The 11,132-nt window shown below is 35.5% G+C and overlaps 1 protein-coding gene and 1 pseudogene across 1 annotated transcript in view; both read right to left on the reverse strand.

The window, feature by feature from the left end:
- Nucleotides 1-11,132, reverse strand: part of DCC (DCC netrin 1 receptor) — a 1,008,917-nt gene that overhangs the window by 567,178 nt on the left and 430,607 nt on the right. The gene's annotated exons all lie outside the window — the stretch shown is intronic.
- On the reverse strand, nt 736-854 carry LOC112469331 (annotated as a pseudogene).

An 11,132-nucleotide genomic window follows, 5' to 3' on the forward strand; every position in this document is an offset into this window, starting at 1 on the left:
GTTATATATATAGTTATATATATAACTATATAGTTATATATATATAGTTATATATATATAACTATATAGTTATATATATATATAGCAGATGTTATATATAGTTATATATAACAGATGTTTCTTGACTTACTGTCCCTATATACCCATCACAAATTGAAAATGTTATGTCAAAAATGCACTTAATACACCTACCCTACTGAACATCATAGCTTAGCCTAGCTCACCCTAAATACGCTCAGAACATACACATTAGCCTATAGTAGGGCAAAATCATCTAACACAAAGCCTATTTTATAAGGCCCAGCATCATGATAGAATCATACTGCCTATTGCAAGACCGGGAAAAGATCAAAATTCCAAGTATGGTTTCTATTGAATGCATATTGCTTTTTCACTATTGTAAAGTTGAAAAATCATAAATTGAACCATCTCATCGAAGACTGCCTTCACTCATACCTATATACACATATATAGACACATTATACACACACTATATGTAATATATGTGATACATAATATTTAAATTAACTGCTTAAGGTATGCAAATGATTTTGTAACATTGGTGCAAATCTTGAATGATTGCAATCATCTCTACTCAATATTAAAGCAAGTTTTCATAAGAATGTAGACTCTAATGTAATTTTTTTTTTTTTTTTTTAGATGAGGCAACCCTTGGTTGACCTCACAGATTGCAAGGACCTTGCCTGCTTACCAACCCTTTTTTAAATTTTTTTCCACCTACAGTTCCTGGTCTTCCTAGGTGGTCTCCCATCCAAGTACTACCCAGGCCCGACCCTGCTTAGCTTCTGAGATCAGACGGGATTGGGCTTGTTCAGGGTAGCATGGCCGCAGACCTTTAATGTCATTTTCAATCACCATCCTCATGACCATTTCCCAGGTTATATATATGTTCCTTCAATAATAACACCTTACTTAGGGTTTACATATATTTTCTTTGATCACAATAACAATTCCGTAAGGTAGAAGTGATTTCTCCCATCTTATGAGTTAGAAAACAGAGGCTCAGAGAGGTTCATGAGTCTTTGCCTTTGTCCATAGTAGTAAATTCCTGGAAGACCTGAAATTATTGATTCTGGTTTGCATGTGGTCCTTGTATCACATCATGGTCACATCCTCACTAACAAAAACGTCACTGAGCATACCATTAATTATTAAGCTAGTATTTCAAAACTTTATAAAGCTATACACAAATATAGGATATTGTTCTGCTTACTATCGCATCTAAAAATACAGAAATTATAGAAAAAAAGAAGTGAAGAAGTAATGACAAAAAAGAATCTATTCTTTTAGTCTAAGTCATTCTCCTCATTCGGATCAAATTATTGGAACCACCATATTTTGTCAGGAATGTTCTGAATAAAGATCTAAAGTTGGGATAGGGAAACAAATAGAACTTGGAAATGGCCAAGGGAGAGATGCCAGGGGCCTGAGGGAGAGCACTGCAGACTGGGAGAAAAGAGAGTTGAGAGCAGATGGGATGGTTGGGCTGCTTCACAGAGAAAAGCTCCATGCAGAGTGTAAAGAGAAAGCTATGACCCTCAGAGTATGACCCTCCATTGTTTGCCTGATTTCAAGGGGGTGGACCATATCCTTGTGTAAACTACCTCTTCACTCCATTGTGAGCAACTAGTTGGGAGGCTGCCTAGACTGTAAGTCTGACCCTGGAAGCCATTTCTGACAGTTTCACTTATGAAACCCAGGTCATGGCTTACATGCCTGTGGGGGCCAATTATCTCTGCTCTGACAAACAGAAACACAGCCAGTCCTTGGGAGTCCTCTCAGAAGGCAAACTCATTGTTAATGGGTCAGTGGAAACACCTCTGGATATGAAGACACCAAAGATTTCTTTTCTAGAATTACACACAGCCCCAAACTCTGCTGGTGGGCTTCGTGTGATGGAAACTAATAAACAGCTTTAATAAAAGAGAATGCTTCAAATGCAATTCTGTGTTCTCGAGCTGATACTCAGCAAAAAAACAGAAAAGAATTACTACTGCCTGCAGCATGTCTAGGGTACATGTGAGCCTGGCAAGTAAATTGACTGTTTTAGATGTAGGATGTCTAGTTAATGATTAAGTGATAGCACTTGACTGTAATTCTACTTATTTTGAAAAAAATTTTTTTTTCTTCTAAGAGTAAAACATGGAGAGAGAGAATTCTGTGAAACTTAGCAGTGGATTAGGATAGGCTTAGTCTTGATTTTTAATTTGAAATAAGGCTGGGAAATATTAATTCCTCTACTTCCACCTACCCCACCCCCCACTCCCAAAGTCATGCCCACCCAAATCATCATGCTAATCATCCCAAGAATTAGAGAGGTATTTCATAAACTATCCCAGTACATTGGATACAGATTTATGAGCATTGAATAAATAAGTGCTTATAATTTGCCCTCAGATATAAAATAGGATCAAAAGAAGTCAAATTATCCTTATATTTGGAGAGTTAACTGTGCTTCTCACTGGGATGTGAAATTAGAGGCACTAAGCACATAAAACAGTCTCATCTCTACTTATAAAATCTATTAAAATTCCTTCTGTTACACAGCCAAATGTTCAGCATTTTTACTTTACAGATGAAGAAACCAGCAAACTGAGGTCAAGCAAGGCCACTTGCCAAAAACTGGATAGCTAATAATTTGTGTACTGGGAGCTAAGATCCAAACTCTTTGCTGCTAGAGCTTTGAATTTTTCCTGTAACTCTTGCCTCTCCTCATTTATGAAAGCCCCAAAGACTGGGACTTGTATTCTTGAGTTAGTCAGCAGGCTTTATCTGTGAGTCTCTAACTTGCTCATGAACTACAAGACTCACCACTGATCATTTTTGCATGTTGGCCAATCCCTGTCTGCTCCCAAGACCAATGGCCTTGGTCCCTGACCCAGGAACAGTGAGAGCTAGATATAGTGGGATATTAGAATCTGCTTCTAGGCTCTGGAAATCACGCAATTTAGAAATGTTTCCTGTGTCAATCATCCCAATTTCTGAAGGTAGACAAGGCACTGAAGAATAGTGACTGCATCACTTGCTACTTCCCCACCTCATCTCTGCCATGTGTTAAGTCCATCTATTTGGCTTTCCTGTCAAAATCTGGACATCTGGTTTCTCTGCAAGTTACATACCTGGAAGGTGTTCTGTTTCATAAACTGGTTGTAGAATTTAATGAAGTGTAGTATGAAAAAGTTGCTCAATAAAATATTTGGTATTTAGTAAGTAGTTAGAAACTAATATAGCCTCCTTGAGCCTGATTTCCAACTATTTGAAAACCTATTAGTTGACTCTCTTTTGTTCAGCCATTCACTTACTCTTTTGAATCTGCTTAGAGAAGGTCTATGCTGTGCCTACCTCTCTGCTAATCACTGAACTTCTGAACTAACCATCTGCTGACGGGGCTGTAAAAGCAACATGAGATCCCTGAATTATTAGATATACCAGCAGTTGCCCTGGTTCAGCTCATCCTACATAAAGTATACTGGGTGACCAGAGATTCTGTTTTGTTCTGATTTCGTTTGTAGGCTTTCAAAATTTTGTTACTCATGACTTGTTGAACATATGGAATTCTTTTAAAAAAAAAATCAATAAAAGATAAATAATAATCATCTCACCTTTTTAAAGTGTATCTTTAAAAACATATATAAAGGTAAATATTATTGCTAGAGAGTACCTCAAAACAACATCATTATGTAAATAATATTTCCAATCCTGAATATAAAAATAATTTTGATTTATTTTGTTATGTCTGTAAGCCTGGTAAAATATTTTTGACACTAATTTTATAATTAAGTCTCTTTTTCCCCCTTGATATATAAGGTCAATTTTCAGTTAAAGTGTATTACACTTGTACCATGCCTGCTATTAAATGATGAAAAAGTAAAATCAATCAGTTATTTTGACTATAACAGTTATAGCAAAAGAAGGATATGCGTTTGTGTGGTACTCGTGTTTTATATAAAAAAGCTATATTCAATATTCTAATTATTCTAACTATAGTAAGTTAGTAAAGTATGATGATTTGTCTTATAAGACAATCATCTGGTGTCTGGTTTAATTCTATTTGTAAGATTATAAGTATAGTAAAGTAGGTTGTTTAAACAATACTTCTCTTATCACTGTTCATTGTTTATTTTCTACATTTCAATCAATATCCAGTAGCTAGAAAAAGTCTTAGCACAGAGTAGGTCCTCAATAATTATACGCTGAATGAATGAATGTTGAACTGCTATTATTCTAACATGTTCATTTAGATTCAACTGACCTTCAGCATTACACTTGATATTGGCCATTTTCAGGTTCCCTGTTAACTCAATTTGACATTTATTTGGAAAAGAGAAGCAGGCTAAGAGGGTCTAGGGGATTTTGGTTTATAGAAAATGGTGAGTAGAATAACTCAAAGTGGAATAATAAATAAGTTTATAAGCAGATTTTAAACCAAATCTCTTTCTGTAAGCCAGGATTTACAAAATCCATATAAGAGAAGAGGAAGTGATGAAGATTATGGCTAACTACAGCATGCATGGTACTCTAAAGCCATCACCACACAGAAGTCAGTGGGCTGCCTGGGAACTCTACTGCCTTGGAAATGTTCCTACTTTATGGCAAATATGGTATTTTCTGGACTGAGTCTTAAAGAGTTTAAGAGAATATACACAGTATTTAACAGTTGACCAAAATTATATAAAATCATATATGAACAAGATATATAAAAATAGAAAAAGAGTACCATAATCTTAAAAGGGCTAGATACGTTAATTTTCAAATCCCATTCTTAACCAACTTTGATAGACATTTTTTGGAGAGGAAGTGTCACTTTGAATAAAAACACAATACTTTAAGCTACTGACAGATTATAAATGCATCATTAGTTATAACCACCTACTTGTGGACTTTCCGTTCTTAGCAATTTTGAAATAAAAAGAATACAAATCCTGTTAAAATCCTTGTTCATTTGATATTATAAGCATAAGAAATAAAAAAAGAGGTAATATTGAAGCTGTAAAATACCATAATTTGTTAATGTAAAAAATATAAAAAGACAAAAGGTACAAACTTCTAGTTATAAAATAAGTCATAGAGACATAACGTACGGCATGATGACTATACTTAATAATACTGCATTGTATATTTGAAAATTGTTAGAGAGTAAATCTTAAAAGTTCTCATCACAAGAAATAACTTTTTTAAAAATTACATAAGGTGACGGGTGGTAACTAGACTTATTGTGATGATCGTTTCCCAATGTATATAAATAGAGTCTCATCATGTCGTATACCTGAAACTAATATGTTGTATGCCAATCACACCACAATAGAAAAAAGACAAGTTAAAGACCTTCGTGACCGATCAAATAGCCATCGGGATTTAGAATATGTTTAATAACATGTAGTAAAACCTGACCCCAGAAATAACTTTATATTTTTCTAACTTGGGGAAAACAAATAGATCTCAAAATTTTTATATAATTTGTCTCATTTCCTAAAGAACCTTATTCAAGTTCTTTTATCAAAATCATCACAACAAAACACATACTCGTGTCCAGTTAGAGGACAACAGGTAGAGGAAGTGTTTTCTAAGGAACAGGTAAGAAAACAACTTTCAAAGAAGCATGTGTCATCCTTTTCTATTCGAGACGCTAAACAATGTTCACTGTACGTCCTAGTCATATGATCATTAAGATCAAACAGTAAGTCAAAATTGAGGATGTAGATACAGCAGAACTTTACTGTGCAGGAAAAGCCAGTGATGAAATATTCCCTCTAAAACAAGATCGACCAATGAGACAACATGTTTAACAAGCAGATGCAATAAACCAGTTAAAATATGGTTAGATTTTAATGCCTATTTTTGAGAAATGTTTCTGAAAAGTTAAAGCTAATTGCTGAACTAATTACACTTCCCTTGAATTTCTTATACACAAATGATGTGCTTCCAGATTAATTAACTTTACTTCAGAAAAACTGGGAGTGATTCCAAATTTTGTCTGTCTGATTACTTAACTTCACGAAAAATATTCCTTAAAGCTCTGCCCTCGGGCATATGATGTTAGAGGTACTTTTATAGTGTGTAAGTAGAAATGCATAAATAAATTTCTAAATTAGCAGCTGATCTTATAGACTTCAGGATAGTTGAAAAGAATTCTATACGGCCGGCCAAAACTGATTTCAACATTCAAAAACAAACAAACAAACCCCAACAACTATCTAAGTACTATAATTTCTAGTTCTATTTGCTTCCAATTTTATTTTACTGAAGAGCAATAGTGTTCTCTCACAGCCTGGGGTGGTGTGGTATTTTGCCAGACTTTATTCCTGTAATTGGAAATACGTGTATATTTCCTCCCAAATCAAATAAAGGCGAGAAGCCCATGTGCTCTTTCTGCTAAACCACCTAAATGTGAACAGTGAAATCAAAAGTTCAGATCACTGGCTAGTACATAAGAAATCTATATCCTTTTACCTCCTTCTGTTATAAAACTCCATGCTAGATTTTCTGTTCTTAAAAAATAAGAAACCAATCTAATAAGTAATCAAGTTATAAAAGCTACTTTTTATGAGCTTTGCTGCTCAGGGGTATATTCTGTTGCCAATGATGCTTTAATTAAAAAAAAAAAAAAAAAAAAAAAAGATCTTGAGATTCCAGTTTGGGAGCAGGTACGAAAGACACTACATTGCCTGTAAATTTTTGTGCCTTGATCTTTTCAGCACTCTCTTCTTGCCCTACACCAGGTTCACAATTAGTGGATTTCATTTCAGCTGCTCACCTAGGTGCACTATTCCCATCCTTGATTATGAGCAAGGTTTCTCCTGTAGAGTAAGAGAAACAGAGACAACACTGGCCAATTCCTTGTTGGCCAGATTTGTGAAAAGAGACCGGCAGGGAATCAGTCTTTGTTTTAAACAGGAGAGAGGCTTCTAGTTTCGTTTCAAGAGAAAACAGCAACACATAATTAACTGGGGCAGGCATGACCTAGGGCAGATGGCAACAGCAGCCCAGTGGGAAGTAGACTGTCTAGAACAAAGGTTCCTACTGGGTGATACTAGTCCTCAGAATAAAGAGACTAAGAAAGCTTTCTCAAAAACTATATAAGTTTAAGTTACCTTAAATTTGTCTAAAGACCTCCTAAAATACATACAAATACACAGTATATTGGAAATTATTGCAAAATATAAATGAAATTCAGCAGCAGGAAGAAAGTACAATAATGCTGTTGTTACTCAATAATACTGGCTAATATTTTTGAGGGTTTAGAATAGGCCAGATATGCTAAATTCTTTAAAGTATTATTTGATGCCGCGTTTGTAACATCTCTAAGGTACATACTCTCATCGCTGCCTTTTTAAAAATAAGGAAATTTAATCATTAAAAAGTTGTGGAATGTGCCTGAGATTATATTATAAATTGCCACACGAAGTATTAGAGTGTGAATATACAGAAAAAAAAACAGAATTGAAAGTCTAAAAAATAACTTGACATATATGGGAAAATATACATAATCTCAAACCATTACGGAAAGATGAAAAATTTCATAAATGTTGTTGGAACAACTGGGTAGCCATCTGGAAAAATATTAATAAAGTCAGAGTCTGATCCCAACCAATAAAGCAGGATAAGTTCCAATGCATAAAGGATATAAATGCAATTGTAAATAAATACATAAAACAGGTACTAGAATAAACCAAGAATCCTTTTATAATTTTGGGATGGAGAAGGCCATTCCAATTTTATACAAAATTCTGAAGGCATTAAAGAAAATATTTATAATTTAAGTTAAATAAAAATTTTTAGAGGGTTATGATGAAAAATACCAAAAGAATTCTATAATTCCCACATACGTTATTTTAAACCAAGATATGTGTGTGAGACCTCGAGTGTTGTGATGCCCATGTACTTCAGTCCCTCAATGGACTATCTCAATAACAGGTCAAGAAATTAATAGGTCAAGGCCAGAAACTAATAGATCAAGGCCATTTTTGAGCAGGGAGTTTCCATATTTTTGCTCCAATATAATGGCTCATATTGATTCTGAAACCTTTTGACCATATTTCTGGGTATATAAGTTCAAAGATGAGTTTGAAACTCAGGGATCTATGCAGGATGAGAATGGCTAGGTAGTAAGACTTTCAAACCAAGTCTAAATTGAGAACATAAAACATATTTCTAGCTGTATGTTAGAGGAGAGAAAAATAAAAACAATGACAAAAAGAGGTTCCAAACTGAAAGACCCTCTCAGTAGAAAGCGTTCCTTATAAGACTGGACACATGTTACTTATAATGTGAGGAATCCACAACATAATGCTCACGTGCTAAAGAGGTCAAACAGACTGACTTCTGACTACACAGTGGGTCAAAATCCACGACACCATTCCCTACATCATCACCCTCTGACAGATTTATGCGTCTGCCTCCAATCTAAGCCACCCACTTTTTTGCATAGATCTCTGCTGAATATTTATCGCACGCACTTTCAAGTTCAATGACTAATGAACGCACATTGGAAGTGCCCCTCCACCACTGGTCATTCCAGCTGATGCTCAGCCATCAGCATTTTCTCATTTCCAGCTTTCCGCACTAGGAGAATAGGCTCAGGCCAAGTACACCACTTTGGAAAGCTTCCAACCTCTGCATATGAGATTTTAAAAAAGCATTCACCAGTGTATATGTGATGCAGGGCAGGGGACAGTTAAAGTTTAATCTTTTTAAGCTTAGACCCTTTTCATTCAACTCTTTCCATTCCACAACACTATAGTCCATAAAGAAATCTACTGGTATTTCTTCAATGCATGCTTCCTGTGAGAGAAGTAAGACAGTGGAGGAATTTTTTACCTGCTGAAATCAATCAAATCCCTGGAAAGAAGAATCAATGTCAATGTCATTATGTAAGCCATTTGCCGTTGCTTCTATTCATGGATTTATTTTGGTGCCTCTATACAATGCCCTATGATGGAGGACCAGCATTTTACATGAAACTTGAACATTTTAACTGAGACTTCCCTGTGTTTTCTGGAAGCTGTGTCTTTCCTGATGCTGGAGCCGGGCTTGCAGCCTCTGTTTACTCCAGAGTTTTGCAAGGTCATCTTCCTGGGGGATTGAGAATGAACTGCTGTTAAAATCATAAGATTTCAGTGGGGCCACTGCTGCATTTGGTCCATTGCTGCATTGCATTGTGATGGCTTTTTCAATTCGATCAAGGAGAATTGCTGAGATCACCCATAGTGATGACATTACTTTTATCTTTCACACTTAAAAAATAGTGTCAATATAAAGCTCTCTTTCAGAGCACCTACAGGTTATAGGAGGAGGGGCTTTCAATGAAGGAATGTAAGCCGATTGGGAAGCTCTGTCTTAAGACGTGTAGCCTTTCCTAGTAACAGAATGTGCTGTAGGAAACTGCTCTCAGACCTCTCCTAGGGCTTGCTTTAAAGCTTATTCTGTGTCCTCTCTTACTTCTCCCTGAGGGAACTGGAATGCATTTCAGTGAGTTCACTTTCACTGACACCTTGTCAAGAAGAAGGGCAGTGTTAGCACAGATGAATACCTCTTGGACAGATCTTTTCATTGTGTTAAGCAGGAAAAATGCCTTTCTTTATGGAAAATTCTTATCTTTTCTTGATCAAAGAATATTTTCTGTACTTATTTCATAGAATACACGACCTATAAGGCACAAATCTGGACACATTCATTCAGAATCTCTTCTTCAGAGACTTCTGATGGCCAAAATCAGATCTTCTTATCTCATAGACATCACAGGGAGACAAATATCAAGAAGAAACCCTGCCTTTCTCTGAGTTCATAAGGGCATGAATAAAAGAAGCAACACAGTATGTCTTCAGAGAAGAAAGAATTTTAGCTTTAACTTTACATGGATTTGCTATTTGTCTCTGGGCTACTTTATATTATTTGTTCTGTCTCTCCTTTTTAGGATACAGGGATACCAATACTGATCTAAATCTTCTTGGTTTATAGTATAACCTCAATACATGTTATATAAATGAAGGAATCAATGAATAAAATGAGTTAATGTGAGAAAATAATCACAAACTGCTTTGGAATATACTACAGGATAATGCTAGAGTTAGGAGGCAAATTATTATGTATGGATGGAAAAAATACAAGGGGCCCATGTGTTAACTGAGTTATCTTAAATGAGGATGATCCTGCAATGAGTGACTACACAGTACTCTGGGTTAGTCCCAGCGAACAACTGGAAGGTCCTCAGGACTCCTAGATTTCATGTGCACTTCTTCCTCCAACACACACACACACACACACACACACACACTAATTGGGAAAACTAAAACCCAGAAAGGTCAAATAATCATTTATTATTAAAACAAACCAAACACACACACACACACACACACACCACACACACACTAATTGGGAAAACTAAAACCTAGAAAGATTGAATGTAAGGTCAAATAATCATTTATTAGTAAAACAAACCAAACACACACACACACACACACACACCCCTCTCCATCAGTCTTGACCCTTTACCCAATTTTCATTTTTCTTAGCATTCAATCACTACGCAACATGTTGTATGTTTATTTGTTAATTTGTTAATTTTCTCTATACTAGCTTCACCAAATAGTGATTTTACTTTTGTTTAGTACCACATTATCTAGAAGAGTGACTAGTTTATATCAAGGCACTCAACAAATACTGGTTGAATAAATAGCCAAAGGGATCTGTAGTGGATGAAACCCAGAACACGCATTTTTCTAATTACGAATCCACAGTTCCCCCGGTATACCACGTCGCGCACCTCACGGTGAAGCTAGTTTGCCCCTTTACACTTTGACATGAAGTGTTACACAACAAAATTAAATAATGAATCATAAATAAATGATGATTTCCAGTTCTACTCTTCCCCTGCTTAGGAAAAATGTAGCTTATTGACTCATGTCTTTCAGCCAGTTCAGTAGAAGTAGAAATCAGATTATTCTGAGTATGAAAGAGTGAAAAAAGGTGTACGTAGCTTAGATGCTTGTTAGAAACAGAAAAAAGAAAAAAAAAGATTCCCTCTACTTTAGAAAAAGTATGATCTCATTCCACATCACTTAAAAGCATACCAAGTCTTAACAAAAGTCTGTCCTTCTTAGGAGACGGACAGA

The sequence above is a fragment of the Pteropus alecto genome, unplaced genomic scaffold (assembly GCF_000325575.1).
Source record: "Pteropus alecto unplaced genomic scaffold, ASM32557v1 scaffold146, whole genome shotgun sequence".
NCBI lineage: Eukaryota > Metazoa > Chordata > Mammalia > Chiroptera > Pteropodidae > Pteropus > Pteropus alecto.